This window comes from Ixodes scapularis, unplaced genomic scaffold (assembly GCF_016920785.2).
Source record: "Ixodes scapularis isolate PalLabHiFi unplaced genomic scaffold, ASM1692078v2 PGA_scaffold1__304_contigs__length_218370807, whole genome shotgun sequence".
Taxonomy (NCBI): Eukaryota; Metazoa; Arthropoda; class Arachnida; order Ixodida; family Ixodidae; genus Ixodes; species Ixodes scapularis.
In genome coordinates this window covers 77990451-78004254 of record NW_024609846.1, presented here as the reverse complement: position 1 = coordinate 78004254, position 13804 = coordinate 77990451, and the positions used below count along the sequence as shown (strand labels likewise).

Here is a 13804-nt window from a genome sequence, read left to right as displayed (position 1 = left end):
ACCAAAACGTTTAGGCTTACTAAAAAAAAAAAAAAACGTAATGCACAGATTTATGTCAGTACAAAACATTCCCCGTGCCCATCCAAGTCCCACTGACATTGTTTTGGTATTCATATGATTGCGGTTGCGGGGAAAGAACTGGGCTACGCGATCACATTCAGGCAAACATGTCCGTACGGTTCATCTGTTTCGGCTGCCGTCGTTCTTCGCCGAATGGTTAGTACCAGATATGATACTGTTTTTGTGGTACTTCTTGTGATACTGTTTTTTATACGTTATAGCTAGAACGCTCGTTTTGACGAAAACCCGGTGGTGTCTTCCGCTTGTCAGGGCCGAGGAGAAGGAGAAAAGGAAGGAGAGAGGGTGACGCGTTAGACGCTCCCATTGGTCCGAAGCGCTGACGTCAGCACGCGTCAACCTCTCCCTTTCTCCCCGGCGCTGACAAACTCACAGACACCGCCGGGTTTCAGTAAAAACGAGCATTTTCGTTTTTGTCAAAGGCACGCGTACAGCTGGCGCGGAGCCGGAGAGGAGGAGGCACCGCGAAACACCTCCTAGATGACAAAGCCGTAGTGCTGAATGAGAGAGCGTCAGCGGAGAAAACCAACGCTGGACACAGATTCGAGACGAGTGCTGCGTCAGCGCTCGGCCTCGAGTCAAGTTTGTGGCAAGCGTTGACGCAATCATCGTGTCCAATCTGTACCCAGCGTTGGCCTTCTCTTATAGCGCTATCTCATTCTGCACATAAATTGCACATCTACAGCGAGGGACTCGTCGCAACTTTATATGGCTGACCAACTACACGCTGTATAAATATCCCCATAACCCAATTTGCTTTTTCATTCAGCACTACGGCCTTGTTATCTTGGTGTTGCGCGGTGGAATATGGGTGTGCTCAGTTGCCGCTCTGCCGTCGCAGGGGGTTCTTCGCCCTGGGTCTCCGTTGCAGTGATGCGTGGGCTGGGATGTGTGTGTGTAGTTAAACCGAGGGATGCGGTTCCCTTCGCGGGTGATATGGATGCGGTTCCTTCGACGGGTGGATATGGATGCGGTTCCTTCCACGAGTGGTATGGATGTGTTGTTTTTTCCACGGGTGATATCGATGGCCGTATCTAAGTTCGTCGACGTACTCTGCAGGCAGGGTACGAAAAAGGGGGAAAACATTACAGCAAGATCAATTGGTGGATTCTTAGGGAAGCATTGAGCATGACACTAGGGTAACGCCGCACACATCCCTTTTTGGCAAACGCTAGCACTGACCCCGTAACGAGGCCAAAAAGAGGCAGCGAAATAGAGGAAGCAGAAGAGAAAGCCAAAGAAATAGTGAAGCGCGGGAGGCGAGTGTGGAAGACGACGAGGCGTAGGGCTAGTGAGAAGCGGCCGGCCAAGGAGTCTATGAGCTGGCGCCGAACAGAGCGTGCTGCGCGAGGCCGGGGCCGGACAGGAACGATGCAGCCGGTCTGGCCGTGGTATGGCCCACGGCCATACCAGGAAAGGTCCACCAGCGAGGTTCGGACCAGAAACGGTAGGTACGGCGGGCCCTGGCCATACCGGCCTTGGCCAAGACGATCCCGCAGTGGTTCCGCAGCGGGACTCGGGTTATGATAGCCCGGAACAGCTAGCCGCAGAGCTGGCGTGGGAAGGACGATCCGCGGGCCTGGACATGGAGTTCGACTGCGAGCTTTGAACGACGGGCGCCAACCAAGGTTGGTGAACCCGGACTGGAGGATCTCGAGGACGGGCAACCGGGAAGTACAGTAATGTACTTCCCGGTTGCCCGTCCGCTCTTCGAATGTGCAAAGACGGTTCCCTAAAACTCCCTAGTACTCGTGTACGGAAAACGTTTCCCTCGGGCGTACTACAGTGTGCGGCCGTAAAACTTTCGCATATGGCACTCCTAGCAAAAATAGAATTTCAAACGTACACACCTCAAATTGGGAACACGAACGTCTTTTATTCCAAAGCCTTTTGCCTATTTTCTTCAGATGTCAACTTGGGAGTACCGAATTATTAGAAATATAACAAAAATGGCAGACGTGCATTTCCTATGGGCTGTACCCGCCCGTTCGCCGTCTGCAATCTGATTCGCGACGCCGCTCCCAGGTGGCGCACTGAACTCAAAAACGCGGGAAGCGCCGCACGAAAGGTTCGCGTCGGGCGAGATAATCGCGATCAAAAGTGATTTTAACGAAATATATGAACGATTGTTGAAATTACCCGTTTCAAGTCAAGTTTTGACAGATCGTCATGCAAGCAAGAAGACACCATGATGTGACGACCTCATTTATTAAGAGCCTGGAATGGCAAGTGCTGCTTCTATCATTGCAGACAAGTTAGTTATCATTTCATTCTGACCTTTGCAAGGCCGCTGTAACTCATAAAGTAATAGTTTTTTTCATACAGCTTGGGTATTATTAACACACATGTCGCAAAACATATTTAAAAAAAAGAAAAGAAATCACATAAATTGGACCAATTATTACGGCGCTAGAGTCATTTCGGCGGGCCGGTGATAAAATGGCTTGTATATGAGAGAGATAGTCGTCGTTTTGCTAGTTTCCCAATAGTACCTCTATCAGCAGCCTCTACTTTGCTCTCCGCGTGCCGCAAGCAGCACGAGAGACAAAAGTAAGAGGGAAACTAATAGTTTAAATTTCGTCAGGAAGTGGAAGTTGTGCGTTCATTCAATTGTTTATTCTCGAAAAATACATCTTCTGACACGCCTCTTCTGTCCCGGCGATTTGAAATAATGTTTATGCTGCAGCGGCCCTTTAAGCGACTAGAGTTCGGCCGATTCCATGTGCCCGCCGTTCACAGACACAAAGCCGAAGTCGAGCTTCGTACGCCAGGAAAACCCTTTCGCGCACCCCATCGTCGATCTCGAAGAACATGCCCTCAATTTTTTCTTTCAGCTTTTCCATGCTGGGAATCCTCTTTTTGTAGACAAGTCCTGTAATAAATCCCCATACAAAAAAGTCGTACATATTTTAGTCGGGGGATCGTGCAGGCCAGTCCATATAATCTGAACCCCGACCCATCCACCGCCGAGAAAACGTGTTATTGAGCCATACCTTCACACTCTGTGCGCAATGGGGAGCCGCCCCATGCTGCATGAATATACAGTTTTCTTTTGTGATGTGCTACCTTTCAAGCTCAGGGAGCATTTCCGTTTCCAGCATGTCCGAAGTAGACATCTGCGTTAAAAGTGCCATTGGAAAAAAAGTTGCCCACTATGCCTTCACGTCAAATCCCAATACACACTGTCACCTTCAATCAATGGAGATGCCATTCATTCACGGCATGAGGGTTATCGCGAGCCCATATCCTGCTGTTCTGGCGGTTCATACGTCCATCAAGGTGAAAGTTTGCTTCATCACTAAATAAAAGAAATTGCAGGTACCCCGGGTTGCTCTTAATTAGCAACAACACCGCCTTGCCAAATTCTAAACGTCGTACGCTTCGACAGCTTGTATCTTGTACGAGCGCAAATTATTTTTCCGAAGAATCCGTCGTACGCTTTTTTCCGAAATTCCAAACCACCTGGCTGCTCGTCTTGTTAACAATTGTGGGTAACTCTTGAAAACAGCAAGCACCGCTTCAATGAGCTCCTCATTTTTCAGCAGGCTCTCACGTTTACTGACTGGATTCTTCTTTTTAAAGTCTTCTCCGCTCGCAAAACGATCCTCCCAAGTCAAAATTTTCGGGCGTGAAGGCGGGTGTTTATGAAATGCAGTGCGAAATCTTCGTTGTGCTGTGGCCCACCAAGTTCCGCTCCACCTACCACTTCACTGCCTGGACACACTCATTGGCCGAGTATTGCGGTCTCGCAGGGCGGCGCGAAACATATTTCGATAATAACTGCAGCAGATAGTGCAACAAAAACAATAAATAGGAGCAATCAAGGTGCCTCAGCAGCGGCACTCTTGATTCTAAAGTTGAGCTTTCACAGGGACCGGACCGGTCAACAGATAAGCAGACGGCAAAGGAACTTACACACGTTCGTCTGCATTAGAATATATTTTTATTAAACGAGGGCGTCCGCCAGCTTCTAAATTTCAAGTAAAATGGCATAATCGTTCATATATTTTGTTAAAATCACTTTTTATCGCGATTATCTTGCCCGGCGCCGGCCTTTCGTACGGCGTTTCCCGCGTATTTCCGTTCAGTGCGCCAAATGGCAGTGGCCTCGCAAACCAGATGGCAGACGGCGAACGGGCGGGTATAGGGCATAGGAAATGCACGTCTGTCATTTTTGTTATCTTTCTAATAATTCGCTACTCCCGAGTTGACGTCGGAAAAAGATAGGCAAAAAACATTGGAATAAACGACGTTCGCGTGCCCAATTTCAGGTAAATACATTTGAAATTCTCTTTTTGCTAGGCGTGCCAAATGTGAAAGTTTTTACGGCCGCACCCTGTACATTAAAACTCACCGTGGAACTGTAGCTCAGGAAACCTAGCTGTTCTTCCATCGTTGTCGTGGTGCACCGGTTCACTACGACACGCGCACTGAGTTAGCGAACGTTCAGCTGTAGCTCCGTGGTGGCAGGATGTATCCCTCTCCCGACCTCGGGCATGCTTACTGGCGACATAGAAAGTGCAGGGGAATGCACAGCATACGTCAGAAAACGTGTCGGCAATGAGGTTTTCTTTTATTTATTTTTTTTCATTTGCTTTTAGTTGCACCTGCCTCACAGCTGCAAACACTACGAGTCATATTAATTATCCGGAACGGTGACCGTCGTGCCTGCACCGGGAACACAGCAAAGCAACATTATTGCGGGTAGATCGAATTTGTGTCACAGGGATTGTGGTCGTAATCGATGTTTCTTTCTTTTTTACTTCTTTTTGTTTTCTATAACCAACACCGACGTTGTGGATCACTGGGCTAATTACTGAAGCCGGGCGCATGCCAGCTTATCGCTGATCAATGAGGTTCTGCAAAAGGAGAACTGATGCATTTTGAACCTCGGTCATTCCGGTGTAATTCGCTTCCACTGTTTCACTGTAATCTATGTCACAGTAAGTGAGGGTGAAGCGAGCGAACACTAGAAACACAAAAGCGTAGTACAGACCCCTTCCGAAAGTCGCGTGCCGAGTATTATAAAGTTACAACCCCCACGTTCCGATTATTATAAAGTTGCAACTCCCGCAACAACGGCGTGGCGAAACAACTAACATCGTGGAACGTGCGAGTCATTCCATAAGATGAGGAACGTTGGAACGCGGTCAACGCTAGGAGCCGACGAGCCAATCAAACAGCTTTGAAAGTGCAACGTCACTGCGCTCATTACTTTTTTTTTGTGGGTTTGTTTTCCCCTTAGTATACAACCAGACACATAAAGTGTGCCGTGACGCTGCGTTTAGTCCGCCATTGTACTGGGATCCCAAAGCTGCCAACAGAATGCAGTCTTTCAAAAGGGTAAAGTAGGCTAGGTGGCGCAAGCCACCGCCTGCTACAAAGGTATAGCCATTAACATCCATCCATCCAGGGGTCTATTGAACAAGGCGTGAACTACGCAAACCCGCGTGCACGACAGCAACGATCGAAGCAGGGGACCCGCACACGTTATTCTGGCTGCCCTCGCACCTATGGTGTAACGGAGTATTTCCCAGACTATTGGCGAGCCCAGCGAGATCAACGGCGCTTAGTGGTAAGGGCAGAAAGCTGGGTTGGTAAGTTCGCACGTAATCCTTCTGGAGCAAAATTCACAGCGCCTGGAGGTCGAAGGACGAAGCCGTGAAAGTACGTTCCAGAAAACGCGTGATGGGAGTCGCCAATAGTCACCGAACTATGCTTGTATAAATGTTATTTTACGCGGCGTGGACTATTCACAGGTGCAAACTATTAACGGATATTTTTCTTCTGAATCGTTCCTTACGACGAGACGTGACGGATTTTGAAAATGACTTAATATGTTAAAGATGGCTTGTGCATAATACGAACTTTTTTTTTTGTGGTGATAAAGCAGGAGTACGTCAAAGTGTGATGTGCGTGAGAATGTTTTACTTGTTTACTAGGCAGCAGGTCCGGAATACGCATAAGGTACGGACTATCTAAGAAGAAACTCGTAATTTTTTTTTCGTCCAAAATTTATACCCAAGGGAACGGGTGCGAACCGGGTGCGGACTGAAAAGGAGGTAGGCACATAGCACGGCGAAGTCTCCGTTCACTATATTCTGACCAACTTGACTCCATTATAAGTTGCTTACGAATGTTCGCTTTGACAGCACGTGCAGTACAGCACAGCTCTAATTCAACGCCATAGGCACGGGGCTGCTCTGCGTATGTGGATCTGCCTTTAATTCATGAAGTGATGTAATCACATTTTGTTTGGACTAAACCTTACGCGGTATGAAGACGTTAAAAGACTCGTTATCTAGATTATTTTCACTGACTCCTCCGTGCAGTGATGCTTTAACTCTTCTGAGCATATCAATTGCCAGAATCGTAGCTATACGAACCCATTGACCCGAGTAGATGTGCCTATGACAACAATGAGATGACAGTGGTTGTCGCCACATATATTGTCGAGCGTATGGCCGTTGTTGAAGTGACAGACAGTTGACGCGTACCTAGTTATTTAGATTTGGGTTTGCGAAGCAGAGATATCATCGAACCTTGATTGCTTCGCGACACGCTGTGATCCGCGGGCACATTTCCCCAGTCGGTGCTCAAATTAGACTTTCTTGCCACCGAGTGAGAATACACGAAGCCGCTCCGGTCGCTTCCTTTACGTGGCTTACACAGAGATCCTACACGCCGGCTATTGCAAACAGGCCCTGCGAAGCATGTGACATGACAGTTCCTCTCGATCGCTCCGGACCGCGCGCATTTTCTGCGACTCTTATACAAAAACGCACTAAGAATTCTGACTTTAAAACCACCGTCCGCTTCTGTGTCGTGAATTATATTTTTCTTTCTGACACCCTCGGGCATTTTTACACATGGTAAAAATAATGAATTTGTCATCTACAGGTCATCACGCCGCATTCACGGTACTGGGACAGCCTCAATTTGGTCATATTTTTAGCTTTAATACTGCAAAGACGCCAAAATAATGCAACATGATTTTGCAAGTTCTGTAAGTACCTATCATCGGCCTTAAAGGGTCACTGACACCCCAAAGGTCGTATTCTTTTTTATTGTCTCAAACGATGCAAGTTGTAATCATAGACACGCAAAAAAAAAAAAAAAAACGCATCGCGAAAAACAAAATTTTTTCGTGCGCGCGCGCCTTCTTATTTTTGGTGTTTATATCTCCTGCGCTCACCTCGTTGCTTCTTTTGATCGGTGACGTCAAAAATCAGGAAATTTAGAAGCTTTGTAGGCGACATTTCTATAACATTTAATAACGGCAATCGTAAAACATGTTTTTTGACCGCGATTGCGAACGCACTACGGCCTTTCTTTTTGATATACCAAAAATCAAATTTCGATGTGATGTCGCTTCCTGGATTTGTATCCTCCCTCGGAAAACTTGGCGGTGCTCGAACAGAAGATTATCGGCGAGTCGGAGAAGAAACCGTTTTTTCCCCGCGCCGGCACCCTTCTATCCCTCCTGCTCACCGCTTCGGGTCGCGGTAACAACGGCGCTTTGCTTCACAGCGTGGAGCGGAGGTCCGAAAGAAAGTCGAGTCGCAGGAGACCGCAAATTTGACTCACTGCACTGGCGCGGATCGCGCGGGAACTTCAAATTCGGCATTTGGAAATTGTTTTTTGAATTCAGAAATACTGAATTCCCAAGTTTCGAATTTTGAGGGTAATGTCCCGGCATCATTTTCAATCGTTTCGGATAATAAAATAAAACATGGTTTTGATGTGTCAGTGCCCTTTAATGTCGGAGAGCTAGAAAAGTCGAAGACGGCATTATTCTTTTTAATTGATTTTCAAAGTAAGTCGTAGTTATTATAATCGCTCCATTAGAGTGTTTCTTATAACATTAGTCGCCTACGCAGGAAAACAGTATTTAGCGCCAATATCAACAAGATACAAGACAACACAATGGCAAAGTTTGAAACTTCTGGAATTTACAGATGCGAAGAAAAAAAAATCAAATGAAAGTAGTTTTGCGCAGTGTGCCGTGTTTACGATTTTTCTCTGTAAATTAACAACGTTGATACTTGACAATAAAGACTTACAGTCAATCCTTCTTATACGTAGTTTGTCCGTAAGTATCTCTAGGTCCGTAGTTGCAACAATTCTTTTGGGAGAGGTGCTCGAAGGGCCAACTTCGCGTTTCAGAAAGCACTTCGCATTGCGAGCTTCATTTTTTTTTTCTTTGGCCTCAAAGACAACTTTTTTTTTTTTTTTTTTTTTTGAGAAAATAGTTTTCGGTTTTGTTTTGATTAACATTGAGTCAAAACTTTCTTTTTTGTCTGAATTACAAGCGGGCACCGGACGTGGTCGGCCGAACTTATCTGAAAACACCCTGTAGTGCCTTACCATCTTTCCAGCCTTAGGATGACTCGGCGAAATAAAACGCGATTCTTTGATAAAAAAAAAACTGAATAGCTATGCGGGTGGTTTCATCTCAAATCAGGCAGGCTAAAAAGATCTAATTTTTAATTTTGATGAAAAAATATGTTTTGGGGGCATTTCTGAAATGAAGGAGGGCACAAACCGCATGTTGCCCAGATTTTTGGTTCTCGAGTTACGAAGCGTAGAAGCCGCAGTGGCAAAAACTATAGTCCGTTGCAACCTAAGAACGAAGGGCGGAACGAAGGAGGGAGAAGCAGACGGAACGCTGGAGAAGAGGGGAAGGAACCTCCTTCTCTCTTTAGCGTTCCGTCTGCTTCCTCCTCCCCGGCCCGTCTTACCCTCGCCCTTCGTTCTTAGGTTGCAACGGACTATAGTATCTTTGCCTGCCGTCGCAGGTCGCGTGTTTGACACAATCTCATGTCGCTACTGTTTTTTTCTACATCATTTTAACTTTTTCCCCTCATTTAATAGGTACTATAAATATATCTTGATGTATTCAAATTTCAAATAGTTTAAGATATTTTAGTTTTTTTCTAAAAAAATGTCAAACTCGTCGTTCAGGTCGATTTTTGGTCAACCCTGACAGGTCCTTACTTTGACTGTACTTAAGGTTAATTGTTGCTCTTTAACTCTATAGAAAGCCGAAAGCAAGCCCATTATAGATGTAATAATATCATTATGATTTATCGTCTAGCCGTTCCGCCACCTTCACGTAAACCTTGTGAGAAGTAACATATGTTGAAAGTTGGAAATGGATTTTCTCAAAAGGCCCCTTTTTGTATATTTTTATTTTTTAAACTCTTATAGATATAATAGTCGATTACAAGAAAAAAAAAAAACTAGAAATGTAATATTTTGGTTTTATATTTGAGCCGCAATCGTGTGAAATATGTGCTCATTTGACCAAAATACAGCAACCTTAACGGCGTTGTGCGCCTCTACGGTTTTAAAAATACGAGAGAGGCGAGGCGGCATCTCGCAGCATGAGGGAAGTTGGGCGCACATGTGTTGCGCTTCTCAGCCACTAGGGAGCAGGACTCCGGGCGCAGAGCTGCACTTCGATAAGAAATCGAAACCTAGAAACGCGTCCAAATTGAGCGTTTTTACAGAACGCCGTAATATACTGCCTCTGCGTTATGTCCTTCTGAAAATGGTTGAATCAGTGGTTTTTGATGACGCTGAGCAAATTTCTAATTGGAACCATATGTCTATTTTCATTAATTAAAAAGTTAGTTAACGAATCTTAATTAATAAGCCGACTGATCGTTACGACTAGACCCCTATGCTATGTCCTTCTCGCCGTATAAATCACCTGCACAGACCGCTTTGGTGTAACTTTCACGGCTTTTTCTAAACAAATATCTTAAGTTAAAAAAAATCCCCTATATACATATCAGCCACATATAAAGGGCGGGGGGGGGGGGGGGGGGGGGGCACGGGCCGGGGCCTCCCTCCTCCCCCCCCCCCTCCAAAATATTTCATTCTGCTGGGGCCTCCTCCCCCCTTCCCCCCCCCCCTCCCCCTCATACAACCCCGATGGCTGTGATAACGGCCGCGGGTCAGAACGCTCGGCCTCCTCCGCCCTGAGCTCCGACTTGTTCCTGAAGCGGAGAGTGCCTTTCTTGGAGGACCCCCCCCCCCCCCCCCCCCGCCCCCCCTTCACTCTCTCACGATTCCGAGTCAAGAAGTCCAACGCGTCAAAAGGTCCAACGAGTCAAGGGGTCCGATATTGGACCTCTTGACTCGTTGGATTTCCTGACGCGTTGGACCTCTTGACTCGCCGTGGATCTCTTGACTCGTTGGACCTTTTGACGCGTTGGACCTCTTGACCCATATTGGATCTCTTGACTCGTGCCTCGATGTGTCAAGAGGTCCAATATTCCCAGAGTTTTTTTTTTTTTTTTTTTTTTATTATGCTGGATTGTGTTGGAGAAGTCACGGATTTTGACGACGGATTTTTCCGACGGCTTTTTGGCTGACTGAGCCAGGTAATGCTGACGCATTAAAAAAGCAGACAACAGAGATGCTACCAATAAAGCCGGTGAAGAAAATGTCGAAAAAAGAGCAAAACGTTGAGCTGTGCAGACTTCCACATGGCAGGGGGGATCTCACGAACACGGCTTTGATACATCGCTTCTGGCCGGTGATGTAATCAGTGTTCGTGTGTATGACCCGTGATTTGCTTGGTTTCTGAAGCGACAGATACGCGCACGCTGGGCTGCGGTGTTCGCATGCTGGGCACTGGATTTGTAAACACCAGAATTCATTGTTGATATAAACTGTGTCAAGCTTATAGCAACATTCGTTTGTTGGGGACCTGCGTGCCTTTTCTCTTCTACCTCTGACCACAAAGTCATAAATTTGCTTCTCCCGTGTTGCTCTCCCCCGCGAATATGGAGACTTGAAATGCTTTTTTTTTTCTTTTTTTTTTTTTTTTTGGAAGTGACTATTTCGACATCCGGGTTCGAAATAATTGTAAAACTATTTTGAACACATCTTTCGTCACATACAAAAGATATGTCCATAGTCATTTGCTATTTCGACGTCTACCATCACACTAAAGCACTATTACGGCGTTTGACCGTCAGGATAACTGAACATAGTTCTTTTCTTTCTTTTTTTTATTTCTGTGACATCATTTTTAAAAGTTGTAATAATTGTTTAAATTTGTTCACGTCTCGTCAAAATAGCTTCCTTGATATTTTGAAGTGCTTGGTCTTCAAAGACTTGAAGAGACAGTTTGCCCTGGCGCAGCATGGCATGTAAAGTTAGTCATTTTTCCATTCGCCATGGCCTAGCACTGGACACAGTAGAGGTCTATCGGCTTCAGAGATCGACCTGCTTTCCGACAAGAGCAGTTCTTCAATCGGCTTCAATCCCTATGACCCAATTTTCTAAAAATGATTGAACAAGTAACCCACCATCTTACAATTCCAACCGACTAACACATCACGTAATTTCAACTAAAAGTAATTGATAGCTACAAACAAGTGTTAGGTAATTCGTGTCAAGAATGCTTATTCATAAAACGTTCAGTTTCATGGTTTATTTCACAGCATTCTCAAAAATAAAGAGCAGTAAAGGAGTTACATATCGCTAGAATAAGTATTTGTGGCTGCTCCCTGCCTTTAAGCAGAGGTCGGCATTTTAGGTCGCCCTCACTCACCCTCACCCTCACAGCCACACTCACCTAAGCCCTCACTCACCCTCACCCTCACAGCTACACTCACGTTCAGCACCTCACTCACCCTCACCCTCACATCTACACTTACGTTCAACACCTCACTCACCCTCACCCTCACAGTCACACTCACCTTCAGCCCTTCACTCACCCTCACTGAACCTCACGGCCCTCACGCACTCGCCGCCCTCACGGCCCTCACGCCCCTCACCGCCCTCATGGCCCTCACGCCCCTCACCGCCCTCACGGCCCTCACGCCCCTCACTCACTCATGGCCCTCACGCCACTCACCGCCCTCACACCACTCACCGCCCTCACGGCCCTCACCGCCCTCACGGCCCTCACCGCCCTCACCGCCCTCACGGCCCTCACGCACTCATAGCCCTCACCGTCCTCACGGCCCTCACCGCCCTCATGGCCCTCACGGCCCTCACGCACTCATAGCCCTCACGCCACTCACGGCCCTCACGGCCCTCACCGCCCTCGCCGCCCTCACGGCCCTCGCCGCCCTCACGGCCCTCACCGCCCTCAAGGCCCTCACGCCACTCACCGCCCTCACGCCACTCACGCACTCATGGCCCTCACGCCACTCAGGCTAGCTTCAGATGGGGCAATTTCGGCCACAAACTTTACGTCGCAACACCAGCAACATGCGCCGCCCGCAATCACACGCAGCAGCCAATTGCTGCAATTTGCCATCGTCATCATAAAATTTTATCTTTCTTGCACTATTTAGACACAATTACGCGTTATAAACGTGTTTCTATGCATTTAAATCCCGTTAAGAATACTAATGCATCTTTCTGAAACAGTTTATTTCCAAAAAACGATCGATTTCAAACGAGAACCAAGTCTTTCGGTGTCATCATCACCGGCACGAGGTATCACGTGAAAATTTTCTGTCCCTGATTAGATGCAGCCGCTCCAAACGTATTCGAATCGCTCCGAGTTGCTTGCTTATTTCGAGCAGGACCCGCTCTCAGCAGTTCGTGTCGATCTAGGGAAAGCTAGAGAACAACCCGCCATTAACACCAAAATTGCTGAGAAAGGTGCTCGATCTGAAGGGGGCCTCACGCACTCACCGCCCTCACGGCCCTCACACCACCTCATGCACTCACCGCCCTCACGGCCCTCACGCCTCTCATGTCACTCACTGCCCTCACGCCACTCATGGCCCTCACACCCCTCACGCACTCACCGCCCTCACACCACTCACGCGCTCATGGCCCTCATGGCCCTCATGGCCCTCACGGCCCTCACCGCCCTCACGGCCGTCACGGCCCTCACCGCCCTCACGGCCCTCACCGCCCTCACGGCCTTCACGGCCCTCACGGCCCTCACCGCCCTCACAGCCCTCACGGCCCTCACTCACCCTCACACTCATGAATTTTCCTGGTTCAGAAACTCACTCACCCTCACCTCACCTGTGAAGATGAGGGTGAGTGAGGGTGAGTGAGGGCCCTCATGAGTGAGGTTTGCCGAGGTATGCCTTTAAGTAAGCCAACGGCCCAAATTAACCCGCTAGAGCTTGCACTGGTCATAACTATTCAAGGAGATAATGCTCGCATTCATTTGCCACACTCTATTGGACGCCAAGTGTCATAATTTGGGCTCGTTTAAAGACGCCCTTTAGTAATATTTGAGCTTTTTCCCATATTGTGTTATTTACCTTCTTAGTGAATCGGTGAACTCAGTGAATAAAAACTAAAGCATAAAATAGTAGTGCATCATATTTTTAATCGAACATACGAGAGCCCGGGACTGGACAAATTTACCCAAGGAAGTATTTGCGTTTACAAATACTGAAATACATGAAGGGGAAGGCTAAATGCGAGATGGGGGGGCTGAGGTACATTTGTATTTTAAATCTCGGGAATTTGAGAAACACTTCCGTAGAAATGGCATAAATAAGTCCTAGAACAGAGAGACTGGAACACAGATATGAAGTTCTACAAGTCCAAAATATGTCGCCAGGCACTATCCATTATTTAACACTAAAATACATATACATTGTGGCAAATAGTATCTGTCTATTTGTCTCCATTGGCTATGTAGTACTTGTATTCTCCAAAATGATTCAAATAGGTCAAACAGTCAGCAACCGTCACAAGCAGTCCCCCCATTATTAGCAATATCATTATA

The 13804-nt window shown here is 47.1% G+C and overlaps 1 protein-coding gene across 1 annotated transcript in view; it reads right to left on the bottom strand.

Moving 5' to 3' along the window:
* Positions 1–13804, bottom strand: part of LOC8030859 (cytochrome P450 2C8) — a 62145-nt gene that overhangs the window by 30387 nt on the left and 17954 nt on the right. The window lies entirely within an intron of this gene.